The sequence below is a fragment of the Lissotriton vulgaris genome, chromosome 3_1, assembly GCF_964263255.1.
Source record: "Lissotriton vulgaris chromosome 3_1, aLisVul1.2, whole genome shotgun sequence".
NCBI classification, from domain to species: domain Eukaryota; kingdom Metazoa; phylum Chordata; class Amphibia; order Caudata; family Salamandridae; genus Lissotriton; species Lissotriton vulgaris.
Window position 1 is genome coordinate 1,297,727,883 of NC_141689.1, and position 14,017 is coordinate 1,297,741,899.

The window sequence follows — 14,017 nt, forward strand, 5'->3', positions numbered from 1 at the left end:
CATATTTGGATTTTTTTTTAACTTGTACGATAACACTCAAATTGTTTACAAAAATACTTCCAATTCCAGCGCGTCTTTTATTGTCTTCAACCAATCAACAATGTGGTTTCAAATATCTTTAACCAATGATTGGGTTGTTTTTCTCGCGAGACGAGTTCCCACGCTCCTGTGCTCACCCCTCCTTAACAATTACTATCTCAGCTACACGCCCGCTGTCTCAACCAATACCAGCGCAGCTCTGAGTGACGTCAGCGCAACTCCGCAACTGACTCCCCCCTTCGCAAGGTAATGCAAAAAGTTAATTATTTTATTTAAAGTGCAATTCTTTTTTAATCAACAACTTTAAAACATTTGCCACTGTACCCAAGTGACTAGAAAGGAAAGATATATTTCACTGCAAGTAAATCCCTTCCGTTTACTTTTCATATACTACGAGTAGATACCTTTCGCCTACCCTTCACGCAAGCATTAGAGAACCTGCTACCCCTTCGGACTCATCCACTCCGAGATATATACTAAGGCCAAAGTTTCACCAGCGAACCCCTTTGCTATCACTCAAGCTCAGATGAACCTGCTACTCCTTCTGTGTGACCCTTTCTAGGTGATATCACACCAAATGTTTTGCTAGCGAAATCTTTGCTATCATTTATTCATACAGAAAAATCCCTAAATAGTGCTTCCGGTTTTACCTAACCATGCACTAACTTTCTGCGAGTAAGTGGCCTCACTGCAGTGTGGCTTCCATTTACCACCCACTATTCTGCCTCCGGGGATTCCAGACAAAACATATAACAGGTACGAACAAATTTTGGTTAATACATAAAATCAATACAGCATCAACACAATCATTAAAATTTCAATCATATTTCAAGTAATATCACATTTGATCGATCAATATTTAACCAACTAACTAACTCCCTATTTTAACTAAACCCTAACCTTGCCTCTGCTACTAAAAGAATATACTGATAGAGCGCGCAGGTCACCCGACTATGAATTTACCATCCTCACCTGGGCCCATAATCAATAACTTATAATTTAATCAGGTAACCTTCGCTCTACTACCAGTTATTTTCCCTCAACTAGGTCCTATACCATTGACTTACCAATCTTTGTCACTGGTACCTGTAAACCTATTGGATCAGGGTGTTAGCATAATAGGAAAAATACTTTTGCACTCATATAATAACCACAGATTCGGGAAGTTTTAAACTCTTTATCTAAGGTTCTTAAATGGTCATGATCCACAAATTAAACACGATTAGACTCTCAATAATGAAGATTAGAATTAAAATGTAACTATGCCGAAAATGTAATAAACTAATTTCAATCATTTAGCAATAGGGAAGGTGAAGAAAAGGAACATAAAATCCGATCATAACGTTTAAGCAGCTAACAAAAAGGGAGGGGAGAAAGGGAACATGTCAAACTTTAGCAATAGGAAGGGTAAAGAGAAGGAACATAATATGCAAGCACTAATATGAAATATGTAACATTTAGGGTGGGAAAGAGAAGGAAACAAACTATGACGAACCCACACAAATTTATGTTTACCTAGGAATGAGGTGAAGAACAAACCCTGGCCACAGGTCAGTTTAAAGTACAGTAAGCTTGTAGGTGCAGATCAGAATTAGAACAGGTAAAACCAGATTTGGATCAGGACAGGGCCACCAAAGGTTAAGACCAGCACCCACATTTCAGTTGCAACACCTGCGCTACTCCCTCTCTGCAGCCAATAGTCAGAACCCCGATTGGGTTATCGATTTCACAGACAAAGTGATCGCCAGCCCCTCAGCTTCCCGGACCCCGATTGGGTCAGCGAATCTTCTGACAGAGTGCTCTGCAGCATTTCTGCTCTCGATCACCTATTGAGTGCATTGGGTCAGTGAGAGGTCATCTATTCAGACAAGTCAAACAATTCCTCTAGGTAAACCTTCGCTAGTTATACTATTTCCCAGGTCAGGGTACCACCCCCAATGTTGCAAGTGTAAGGATCCCAAATTTTGATTGGACAAAGAATGAGGAGAGGTCATCACACCACACCAAATTTTGATACTTCAATGTTGATTATTAATTTATTTTATGTTCCCGCCCATCAATTTTATTTTCACATGACATCTTTATTCCACCCAACAATGGAGAATTTAACATTGAATACATTGTAATACAATAGGTACAGTTTAGCTTCCTCTAACAAGGTGAGGGGTCAGCTTTCCAGGCGCATCTTGGCTGTGACTGTCTTTGGCTTGGTTTCAATGACAAATGACTTCAGCTACTCCCTGGAGCTTGTCATGCGCAGATGGTCTTTCAAAATGGAGTCATAATATCTCCCAGGCCCGAATTTATCATTTCATAAAAGAATAGAAAGAAACAGTTTTAGAACACAGAATACATGAATACACTATTTATCATGTATCTCTACTCTATACCCATTATTTTATATTTAACTATAGCATTAGGATTAAGCAGAACGAACAGCTTGGCAAAAGCAGCAGTGCAAGCTTCATGCATGTGAAAACATAGAGCAGCCATTTTAATACTAGTGCATAGAAGCGAAAAGATTCCCTCCAAAGCATAGAGTATGTCATGTCACGTGAGTATGACAGACGCATGCGCAATAGAAACCCTCGCGTAGCAGCAGCCATCTTAGATACAAGCATATTATGGTTAGCAAAACACATAAGCAGGCTTCTCTCGGACACCCAGTGTTTATGTAAAATGTGATTTTAGTAAGGGTGCACAGCCAAAAGAAGGGAGCAGACCCCTGTGCCGGGATGCTGCCCATGCCAGCCAGCAGCCTGAGATTCCAGTCTGCCAGTGTCCTGCAGAAGGGTTTGAGTGACTATGTCAAAGAAAGTGGAAGAAAGTCCGAGTTGGGTGCAGAGATTCAGGCACTTGTTTTTCACCGGGCAGTTTCTGCCCTGATGCCCCCAGTAACAGATGTAGTAGCCGAAGCTTTAAGGCTCTTCAGCTCCTGTATGAAGATGGCAACAGTTTCTTTACATCGCCCCTAAGTCTCTGTTTTTTTTCCTTAGGGGTTTATGACTCCAAGTCCTGTAAGAGACATGCCCGTGCCGGTAAGTGCTGTAAGGTCTTTACTTTAATAGTATTTGACATATGTAATGGTACAACAGAAATGTGTGCATTTCTAGGAGCTATTGTACTGGAGTCATAGGACATCTAAATAATGGCAAACGGCTTCAGCCGAGATGCTTTCTCTTCATACGTTACATTCAACTTACATTTCAAACTGGGCAACTTTTAATGCAAGTGGATTTTCATGTCATTCCCGTTTCCAGTCTTATGGATGGCCTACTTTATTTTTGTTCTCCTCTCAGTTATATCTTTTGGCATAATTTGCACCTGTAGACGACAGATTGGAGCAAAAAATGTATTTTCAACGATCGAAAAACTAATGGGTGCCACGGCCCTTAGACAATTTCTTCTCCAACTATTCTCTAAGAATTTCGAGTCATTTTTGTTTGTAAGGTGTGCACTTGTGAAATGAAATGAAATGAAAAAAAGATTTGTAGAGTGCTACAGTTGCCCTGAGGCGTCCAGGCGCTAGAAATCCAGAACACATCTTCCAGTGAGATAGAACCAAGAAGGGATAGACTTAGTCAAAGAGGAAAGTTTTAAGTTGTTTCCGGAAGGTCAACAAATTAGGATTAGATCTAAGGTGCAAGGGAAGTGAGTTCCATAGCTTGGGCGCGTTGTGTGTAAAGTATCGGCCTCCTGCTCTGGATCTCTTAATCCTAGGAACTTTTGCTAAAGAAGCCTGAGAGGAGCTAAGTTCTTTTTTTGTATAGTAGGGGGTAATCAGAGCATGATTGATTGCAGGGCCAGCTTTCCAATAGGCTTGGTGAGCAATGCACATGGATTTAAATGTGATTCTCTCTCTAACGGGGAGCTAGTGCAAGGCTCTTAGTCCAGGCTCTATTCGAGTTCTGCGGGGGATTCCAAGAAGTGTGCGTGCAGCGCAGTTCTGGATCCGCTGCAGTTTGTTCAAGCAGTACTCAGGTGCCCCCAAATATAAGGCATTGCAGAAATCGATGCGGGACTGAATTAGGCCTTGGATGACTACCTGTTTGGCCTCAAAAGGTAACAGTGGAAGAATCTTTTTTAGCATCCTAATGAGGCCAAAACAGATTGCTGAAGTTTTAGTGGCCTGAGTATTAAAAGTCAGGGACTTGTCCAGCCATACCCCAGGCTTTTTATGTTTTCTCTAGGTGAGGGGGGGTCGCCTGGACTGGCTTGTGTGGACTTCTCAAGCAGACTACTGGCATAATTTAATTCATCCCTTACTCCTAACCATACTGTCTGAAAATAAAGCACCAGTTCAGAGAAATATTGGGTTAAATACATTGCATTTATGCCTTGCAGGCGCATACAAATATGGGCTTGGATCTGCCCTGCACATCATGATAGGGCCCCTGAAATCTGTTTGTTGTCTTTTTTAAATCCCAAACATATTTATTCCTTGTTTCTGAATACAGTTTTTCGTCAAATATGTCATTCCAATTTAGAAACCGATCCACGGTTTTCTATCTTTTACTCACCCAGGCCGGTGTCACTTGAAATAGTTGCAGTGAGGCTCACCCATTCTACCCGACATGCTTTACAAATGAAGAGGTTTCTGCAGTTTCTTTTCTTAAGTAATTACAATTTGATTTCCTTTTTTGCAACGCTCTCCCTGCTTTGTACAGTCTAGAAAAGAGCCTGGGTACATAGAGGATGGTTTCTTGCAAAATAGACAACGCTGGTTATGGGCATGAGAGCCTCACACCATGCCCAGTGATCTTTCATTGAGTTTGAGTTTACAATGAAGATTCGAAGGTCCCCAAAAGCACGCTGTATGCCAGAGCTCTGTGTGATTGTTAGCAGAGAAGCTATCCCCATGGGAAAAGTAAATCTCATATCTACTCTAACCCAGGACAAACAAAGGGAAGACAACAAATGTCTTAATACTGCCCTCACACACTTTGCAGTGTCATGCTTCATCATAGGGCCGCCTCATACATCCAAGTGCAGACCAACACTCTGGATGGAGCGCTATATGGGTACATAAACCTGAGAGGCTTTATGTTTTCTCCCACCCCCTTTTTTTCATTTTTATAGACCATAAAAAAGGTAAAACACCTGAGTTGGGTGAAGACCATTAACTAGGGACCAACACCCTGATGAATGCCAGCGCAACCCTTGTGGGTGCATAACATTGGCAGAAACATGTTGGTATTTGCAGTGGGGATATAGGGGCTGTTGCCTCCCCTTTATACCCCAAAGTGTATTTTTAATCCTACCAGGGGTTCACAGACAGAATAAAAGAATTTATGATGACCCTTAGGTTCTTTTAAGTAGATATACTGCACTGTTTGGTCCCATTTTAGAGGGGACTAGACCTCCCCTTCTTTTGTTTTGAGTTGTATCATGTTTTTGTACGTTTCTTCGTGTTCTACCACTTTTTCCTTTCTTTGTCTACCCTCACCACTGTTCTTCGTCAAAAAAAACATATTGCGCTCCATCCAGAGTGTTGGTCTGCACCTGGATGTATGATGCGGCCCTATGATGAAGCATGACACTTCAAAGTGTGTGAGGGCAGTATTAAGACAAAAGAGTAGATATGAGATTTACTTTTCCCATGGGGATAACTACATGATTTGTAGCTCCAGCCTATCTTGGACCCCAAGGAATAGGACATTTCTTTTAGTACTTCTCTGTTGAGTGAGATTTAATTTATAGAGAGGGAGTCAGAGAAGCTTAGTCCCTTGTCTCTCATTTAGCCTTTAGTGTGATTTCATTGTTAGCAGAGAACCTATTAAAATACAAAAGGTGACCGTATATGTGAGCTGCGCCGAGGGGGGGGGGGCTGATGGTTGAAGTGCGATTTGTATGTACTTATAAAATGAACTCAGTACATCCTATCACAATGTTAAGTTATTTTTCAGTTATTAGTGTGTTTTTGAAGAAAATGGTTAGATGTATGTGATTCCACAGGATATCACTGTACAACATGGAGAAATAAGGCTTAACCAAAACTGAATAGTGACAAGATGAATCCCAAACATTTGTCCTTATTAAGAACAGTTAGATATTTGTATGAAAATCAAGGACCCTCTCCCATCCTAGTCAATACCCACCTGGGAGTGGCCTTCCCCTTGAATAATATTGCTATTACATTACTGAAATGTATAGTTTCCCTTGCGTTAGGCATACTTACAAACTGAAACATAAAACAAATGAAGTGATTGTCCCAGAATGACACAGTTATTAGTTTAGTGCCAAATCCAAGGTGACACCTGTCACACCCACTGGTATTACAACAACGTGCACAATAATAATTTTTATTTTTTTGTCCTCATTCGCCACCAATCTCACTTCAGTATGCACTCAAGTTGTCTATACCCACACTCAGCGAGCTGAGAGGTTTAGGTGTCTGGAAATGGTAAAACCCGCCTGCCGGTACGAGAACTTTCTTGGGTGCTAATGAAGGAACCAGCTGAGATAACTCTTCTGCCAAGCTCCAAGAGCTATATGGCCCTCGTTGTAGATCAACCAGCACCAGACTGGGAGTGTCCGACATAGCCTGGAGAGTATTAAGGCAGCATAATCATAGGACTCAGAGAAAGAGAATAACATTTATTTTAACTCAATCAATCAACTCTGAGCCCCTTCTGAGTTGCAGGATGTTCCAGAATGCTTTCTTCTTCTTCCTGCCTGATCTCGTAAGATCATAAGATCTAGCTTGGAGACTGCCAAGACTGAAGTCTGCCAGTCTTAGAAAGAGGGCAGAGTGGAATCTGTTCATTTTATACAGATTTGCCTCCTAGCTAGGAGGATAGCGTAAAAAAAGCAATGATCTAGCAGGGCCCTTAACATTATCTGCCAAGCCAAAAATGATCAAAGGTAAGTCAATGGTGACAGGGCTCACCAGAGTACTTGTCAGAAATTTTCCGATATTGTCCCAAAAGGAAATGATGGCAGGAGACTGTTTAAAAATGAGGATATCGGAAGCTGAGGCCAGCCTGCATTTATTGCAGCAGACAGGTGAGCCTTTGGTGATTTTTGAGAGCTTTAGTTAGGAAAAATAAGCCCTGTGGATGGTGAACAGGTGGTTCCTTTTTAGCCGTGCCTCATATAAGATCTTACATGAGCTCTGCCATAAAGTATCACAGTCTTGTGCTGGTAAGAAACGTCCCCACAGTTCCTCTGCAAGTTTGAATTCCCCATCCACCGCTTCAGATATAGCTTGGTACCAGAAAGAAACTTCCTTGCTCCCAGGGGGCTTAGTCACAAGCTGATGTTCCAGGGAATTACCACCTCTGAGTAAGCTTCCACAAATTGTTTGTGAGTGTGAGTGAACCCAGCTTTCCAACTGAAGATATTTAAGTCTAGAGAAACCTGCACTGACACTGTCCCTAAGTTTCTTCCATGAAACATGTGTGCCATCTGGGATCAGGTCCCCCTGAACCGCCAGTCCAGTTTCCCTCAAGGGAACTGCCAGCCTATCCCTCAAGCACTCTGGAGCCCGAGGGGAATCCCAGAGGGGAGACAGGCTGGAGAAATAGCAGAGTGTGGCTGCACTCCTTAATTCTATCCATTTTTTACCTAAGCCTTGGAGAACCCTCAGCTTAATTTTTTTTAACTTTGGATCACCAAATTTGAACAAAAAACCCTCCACCGGTAAATTAGCACCGCTGAGCATGGCTAAAAACATCCCTCCCGCGGATTGGTGTCAGTACAACGCGTTGTGTTACAACGCATTCCGTTACAACGCAGATTTTACAACGCGGGATCCATTACAACGGATGTCATTACAATGCATGGCATTACATCGCAGATGCTATTACAACGCACGGCATTACATCGTAAATATAGGTAAGTATACCTTTTTTTAAAAATGTTATTTAGTTTATTGTAATTAATTTTTTTAAAATAATGTAATTAGAAGACATTTTAAAATTGTCATTAATTTAATTTAATAAAATAATATCTATTTAATAAATGTAATTTTATTTAAAATTGTAATTAATTTAATTTAATAAAAAAAAGTAATTAGTTTAATGTACATATTTTTTATAATGAAATTAAATTAAATTAAGAATAATAATTTAATTAATTTAATTAATTTAATTAAAGAATGTAATTAATGTAAAATAATTAATTTAATTTATTAAATATATTTTAATTAATTTTAAAATGGTAAATATAATTTAATTATCCCTAAACACAAACCCTGCCCTAAAACCTAAAAACACCCCTGCACCCCAAAACCCAAAACCTGCCCTGAAACCTAAAAAACACCCCTGTACCCCAAAACCCAAACCCTACCCTAAAACCTAAAAACACCCCTGTACCCCAAAACCCAAACCCTACCCTAAAACGTAAAAACACCCCTGTACCCCAAAACCCAAACCCTACCCTAAAACCTAAAAACACCCCTGTACCCCAAAACCCAAACCCTACCCTAAAACCTAAAACACCCCTGTACCCCAAAACCCAAACCCTGCCCTAAAACCTAAAAACACCCCTGTACCCCAAAACCCAAACCCTACCCTAAAACCTAAAAACACCCCTGTACCCCAAAACCCAAACCCTGCCCTAAAACCTAAAAACGCCCCTGTACCCCAAAACCCAAACCCTACCCTAAAACCTAAAAACACCCCTGTACCCCAAAACCCAAACCCCGCCCTAAAACCTAAAAACACCCCTGTACCCCAAAACCCAAACCCTGCCCTAAAACCTAAAAACACCCCTGTACCCCAAAACCCAAACCCTGCCCTAAAACCTAAAAACACCCCTGTACCCCAAAACCCAAACCCTGCCCTAAAACCTAAAAACACCCCTGTACCCCAAAACCCAAACCCTGCCCTAAAACCTAAAAACACCCCTGTACCCCAAAACCCAAACCCTGCCCTAAAACCTAAAAACACCCCTGTACCCCAAAACCCAAACCCTACCCTAAAACCTAAAAACACCCCTGTACCCCAAAACCCAAACCCTGCCCTAAAACCTAAAAACACCCCTGTACCCCAAAACCCAAACCCTACCCTAAAACCTAAAAACACCCCTGTACCCCAAAACCCAAACCCTGCCCTAAAACCTAAAAACACCCCTGTACCCCAAAACCCAAACCCTGCCCTAAAACCTAAAAACACCCCTGTACCCCAAAACCCAAACCCTGCCCTAAAACCTATAAATACCCAAACACCCCAAAACATATACCTCAGTACCCCAAAACATATACTCCTATACTCATACTTATTTAAAAAATCACTTAAATTAATATATTTAATTTATAATATTTAAAAACATAAATAAATATTTTTTTTTATAATTAATAATAATTAAATCAATTAAATAATATTAAATAAAATAAAAAAATTAAATACTTACCAATACTTACGATGTATTGGTATGCGTTGTAATAGCATCTGCTATGTAATGCCATGCGTTGTAATGGCATGCATTGTAATGGTATTTGCGATGTAATAGCTGCGTTGTAACAGCATTACGTTGTAATAGTTGCGTTGTAAGAGTAACACACCCCCTCCCGCACAAGTGTTAACAGGCATTTTCAGGAGCATGTGCAAATGGGAAAGTTGGAAGGCCCAAGCATAAAGCGAGATATCTGGCAAAGCAAGACCTCCCTTCTCATTCCTGCGCCTCAGTTTTTTCCAAGCAATCCTGGGTGATTTATGTGCCCAAACAAACAAATGTATATCCCTCTGCAGGTTATCAATTAAAGATTTCTCAAAATGGTGGGGAATGAAATTAAAGACGAAGGTAATTTCCGGGAGTATTGACATCTCGACCAGATTAACTCTACCAATAATGGACAAGGGGAGTGAGGCCCAAGATTTCATTAGCCTCTGACACTCCCTTGCCATCATAGTCAAGTTGGCCTCAGTGATCTTAGTGATGTCTTGAAGGATATTTATCCCCAAATACCTCATTTTAGAACTTGTCTGGTACTGATGCTGGGTTGCTCCTAGATACCAAACCTTAATCTCCGTTTTTGAAGCATTGATTACGTAGCCCGAGACAAGCACAAACTTCTGAGCTAGACTGACGACAGCTGGAAGTGCTGCCTGTAAGTTGGCTGAGAGAACTAGAATATCATCATCTCACAGGGCTACCTTCCTCTCCCACTCCCCATACTTGAAAGGCTGGATATTAATAATCCACATTTATTTATGAAGCACGAACAATCACCCGTAAGGGTCTCTAGGAGCTGGGGGCCATGGGAAGATTAAGCAAGCTATTGCCCAGAGTCACATGGTGCTGAACTAACCTGCCGCCGGAGCCGGGGATCGAACCATGATCAGTCGCCCTGGCCGCGGTGACACACCTCTCCCATTATATTGGGATCATCTCTGAGCTGTTGAACAAATGGCTCAATGTATAGATCAAAAAGGAGAGGGGAGAGTGGGCAGCCCTGTCTGGTCCCCCTAGAGATCTTAAAGGAATCAGTAATATTGCAGTTTCCAAGAAGTCTGGCCGTTGGATTCTGGCAAATCAACTGCGGTGTACAACTGAATTTTTCTCCTAGATTGAATTTTTTCAAGACCTCCGACAGGGAGATCCAGTTCACCCTGTCGAAGGCCTTGATGGTCATAGCTGCCAGCGGGATAGAATATGCAGAAGCCAGATTGATCACACCAATAAAATCATACATAAGGTGTGAGAGCTGTCGACCCCTGACAAAACCCTTCTGATTTAAATGAAGAATGTCCTCTGCCAAAAGTCCCAGTCTTGCTGCCAGTATTGAAGTATTGAAGTAAAGATTTTATAATCTGCATTCAGGAGTGATATGGGCCTAGAAGACCCACAGCTTGATGGTGCTTTCTCTGGTTTCAAGATCAGGACTATAGTGGCATCATTCCAAGAAGCTGGGAGATTTAGGCCCTCTTGTAATATCTGATTAAAAAGAGATGTAGGGTAGGGACGATCTTGTCGCTCATCAGTCTATAAATCTCGGCTGGGAGCCCGTCCAGGCCCACAGCCTTACCATTCTTGCAGCGCAACATAACATCCCTGACCTCGGCGTGAAAGAAGGCCTGATCTAGATGTTGCTGCTGATCTGGGTTGAGGGAGGTGAGGGGGATGCCTCCAAGCCACCTCTGTGCGCTAGGGCTGTCCTCTCTACTATCTTCACGATAGATGTCTTGAAAAAAGATCTGAAAAGCATCACAAATTTCCTCATCTGTAGAGTGAGTACCATAATCATTAATGATTTCCTTGATATAGCTCCTCGCTCAATCTGATTTGCTCTTCCATGCGAGGAGCTTGCATGCCCCTTTCCCATACTCAAATTGGGAGCTCTTACTTGCCTCCCATCTTTGGGTAAGCCTATTGTTCAAGACATTTTCTAGTAGGGCCTTTAAGCTGTCAACTTTAGCCTGTCATTGGCTGGATTTCAGGGGGAACTTGACCAGATACATCTATTTCCGTATCCTTCAACCTGGTTTCAATATCTGATATCTCTTTGTATTTTTTATTTCTGTAGCTGGACCTACTGGTGATTTGGCCCCGCAAAAAAGCTTTTAGAGAGCCCCAAACCATCGTTATTGAAGCTGAGTAAGAGTTCACCTCCAAAAACCATTCAATTTCTTGTGAAAGAAAGGAGATCTCCTCTTCCTCCAAGAGTAAGGCACGGTCAAAGGACCATGTCCTACCAGAAATGGGTACTGGACATTCCAAACCATGAAGAACCCCTGAGTGGTCTGAAAGATAGGGTGCCAGATACAAGACATTTTTAACCTTGCCTCTTAACGAATAACTGATCAGCCTGAAATCTATTCTGGATTGGTGCCGATATTTGTAATTTTGGTATGAGACACCTGGCTGCTGGCCTGATCTATCTCTGCAGATATCCGAGAAGGTAAACTGCTTCATTGCTCCAAATAAAAACTCCTGAGATTAAGAAGGAACCAAAGCTCTGTTATTTGGAGTCTTATCAAATGAAGGGTTCAAAACAATATTAACATCCCCAGCCAGGACCATCGGTTCCGGAAAGTCAAGCAAATTAGAGAAAATAGTCTTAAGGCTAGAGGGGTCATCATGGTTGGGTACAAGGTGCCCAACCAAGGTAAGCAGGGTCCCCATTATCACAACTTTACCAATGACCCGTCTGCCACTTGGGTCCACTAGCAGAGAAAGAATCTAAGCTTTGGCTGATTTCTTAAATAAGTTTGGACCCCTCTAATGTTTTCTGACTGACTAGTACATGCATACGAACCAACCCATCTTGGGGGTTTAGAGAGAGAGGTTGTCTCCTCCTCAAGTAGACGTGTTTCCTGAAGGACAATGACCTGCGCAGGGGAATCCCGAAGATATTGTATGATCTTATCTCTTCTCGGTCTGGTGCGCAGGCCATTGACATACCAGGAGAGAATCTGTCTTGAGCTCATGGTGGATCGAATCTGCTCCTGTCCTCAAGATCAGACATTGGAGACACCAGCACCAGCACCCAGGTAAGTACCATTCCAGTTAAAATTGGTAAGATCAAAAAAGGGAGAATGAGGATATTTTTTATGTTGTCCCCACCCCCACCCCTTGTGCCCCTCCCATCCTACTCCCCAACCTTGGAGAAACCTGAACCCAATCATCTGGACAGGTGGAGTCCAAATAGTTGCATCCCGGAGATGCCCGCCCACCTCCCCTCCGTCCTTAAAGGAAAAGAGAAGTGCAAAAAGAAAAAAGAATAAAAGGAAACCAATCTGCCCCTAATGATCTAAGACCGAAAAAAAGTTATACTAACCTTCACTAACTTAAAACATTTTTTTCCCTTCTTATATTTTTTACATTTTATTTGATATATATTTATTTATTTTCTCCTTTTTTGCTCTGAATTTGTCCAGCCTTGACAGTGAGTATGCCACCCCAACTGAACCTACCGAGCCATACTACCACCCATGATTTTGGCCCAAAACACTCTCTTGTGGGGCCCTTTACTGGTGTAACTAAGCAACTTAGCAACTCATCCTACTATCAGACTGGTAATCCAAGTGAGCTACAAGTGGAAAGTGAGCTACAAGTGGAAAGCTAGGGGGAGCTAGGAGAGGCCAGAAGAAGGGGATCTCTGTCCCTGTCTAAGCCTGACCCTTCTATTGGTAAGTAGTTCATCTGCCTTCTATACTGATCTCACGTTATGTATTCTATTCTTAAACATGACCCTCAGGGGGGCAGGGAATTGAAGTTGGGTCATGGCCCGAGCCTCATAAAATCCTCCAGCTTCCTACCCAGCTCCCATTCCCTATTTAGAGTTGCCCAGGCCAGGTCAGATTGGATCTGGAATGAAAAATCTTTAGCCTTCAGCAACTTATACTTCGGAGATAAATTAGGAATTTTCTCCTTCAGCTAGTAGGTATGAAAATGTACAAGTATCTTTTTCGGGAGGAGCCACGCAGTGGTCCAAGATGGTCGCATAAGAGCTCGGCTCCACCGACCCTGTCCCTCAACCCTAATATCCTGGCATTAATCCTGGACCCAGAACCCACCGCCCGTTAGCTGAAGACGTGCAGCACCCCCAGCAGCGACTGCGGCCCCTCTGCGACACTGGCGGCTGGAGATTTACCTCCCGTCTGCTGTGGCCTGTTTTGCCTTTGGAGCCTGGGGCTCAAGTGTGTGCGGAGACCGGCCTTGAATTGAATAACACCGGGGCCGCAAACCAAAAGTTCCCGGTCCGGCCTCGGCATCCAAACATCGGTGGCCGGCGGCCGTGAAGAGGGGTGAGGTGGTGAGGAGTGCGAGTGGGGGCTCGTCAGAGGGACCCCCCCCCCATCAGCAGCGTCTGGTCCGCCCGCAATGAGAAGCGTTTGAGGGAGGTGTACGACCGAGGAGTGAGGAGCACCCAGCGCCCGACATCGTGAGTAAATCCTAAAAGTCCCACAATTCTACCACAATGACCCCTGCTGTTTTTCTGGTCCCGCTGCGCCCCAGCAGTTGTGTGAAGGAGCTGGCACTGCTGGGGGTGAGTGGCCTTACCTGCGCTAAACCAACAGGGTCTGTAAACACC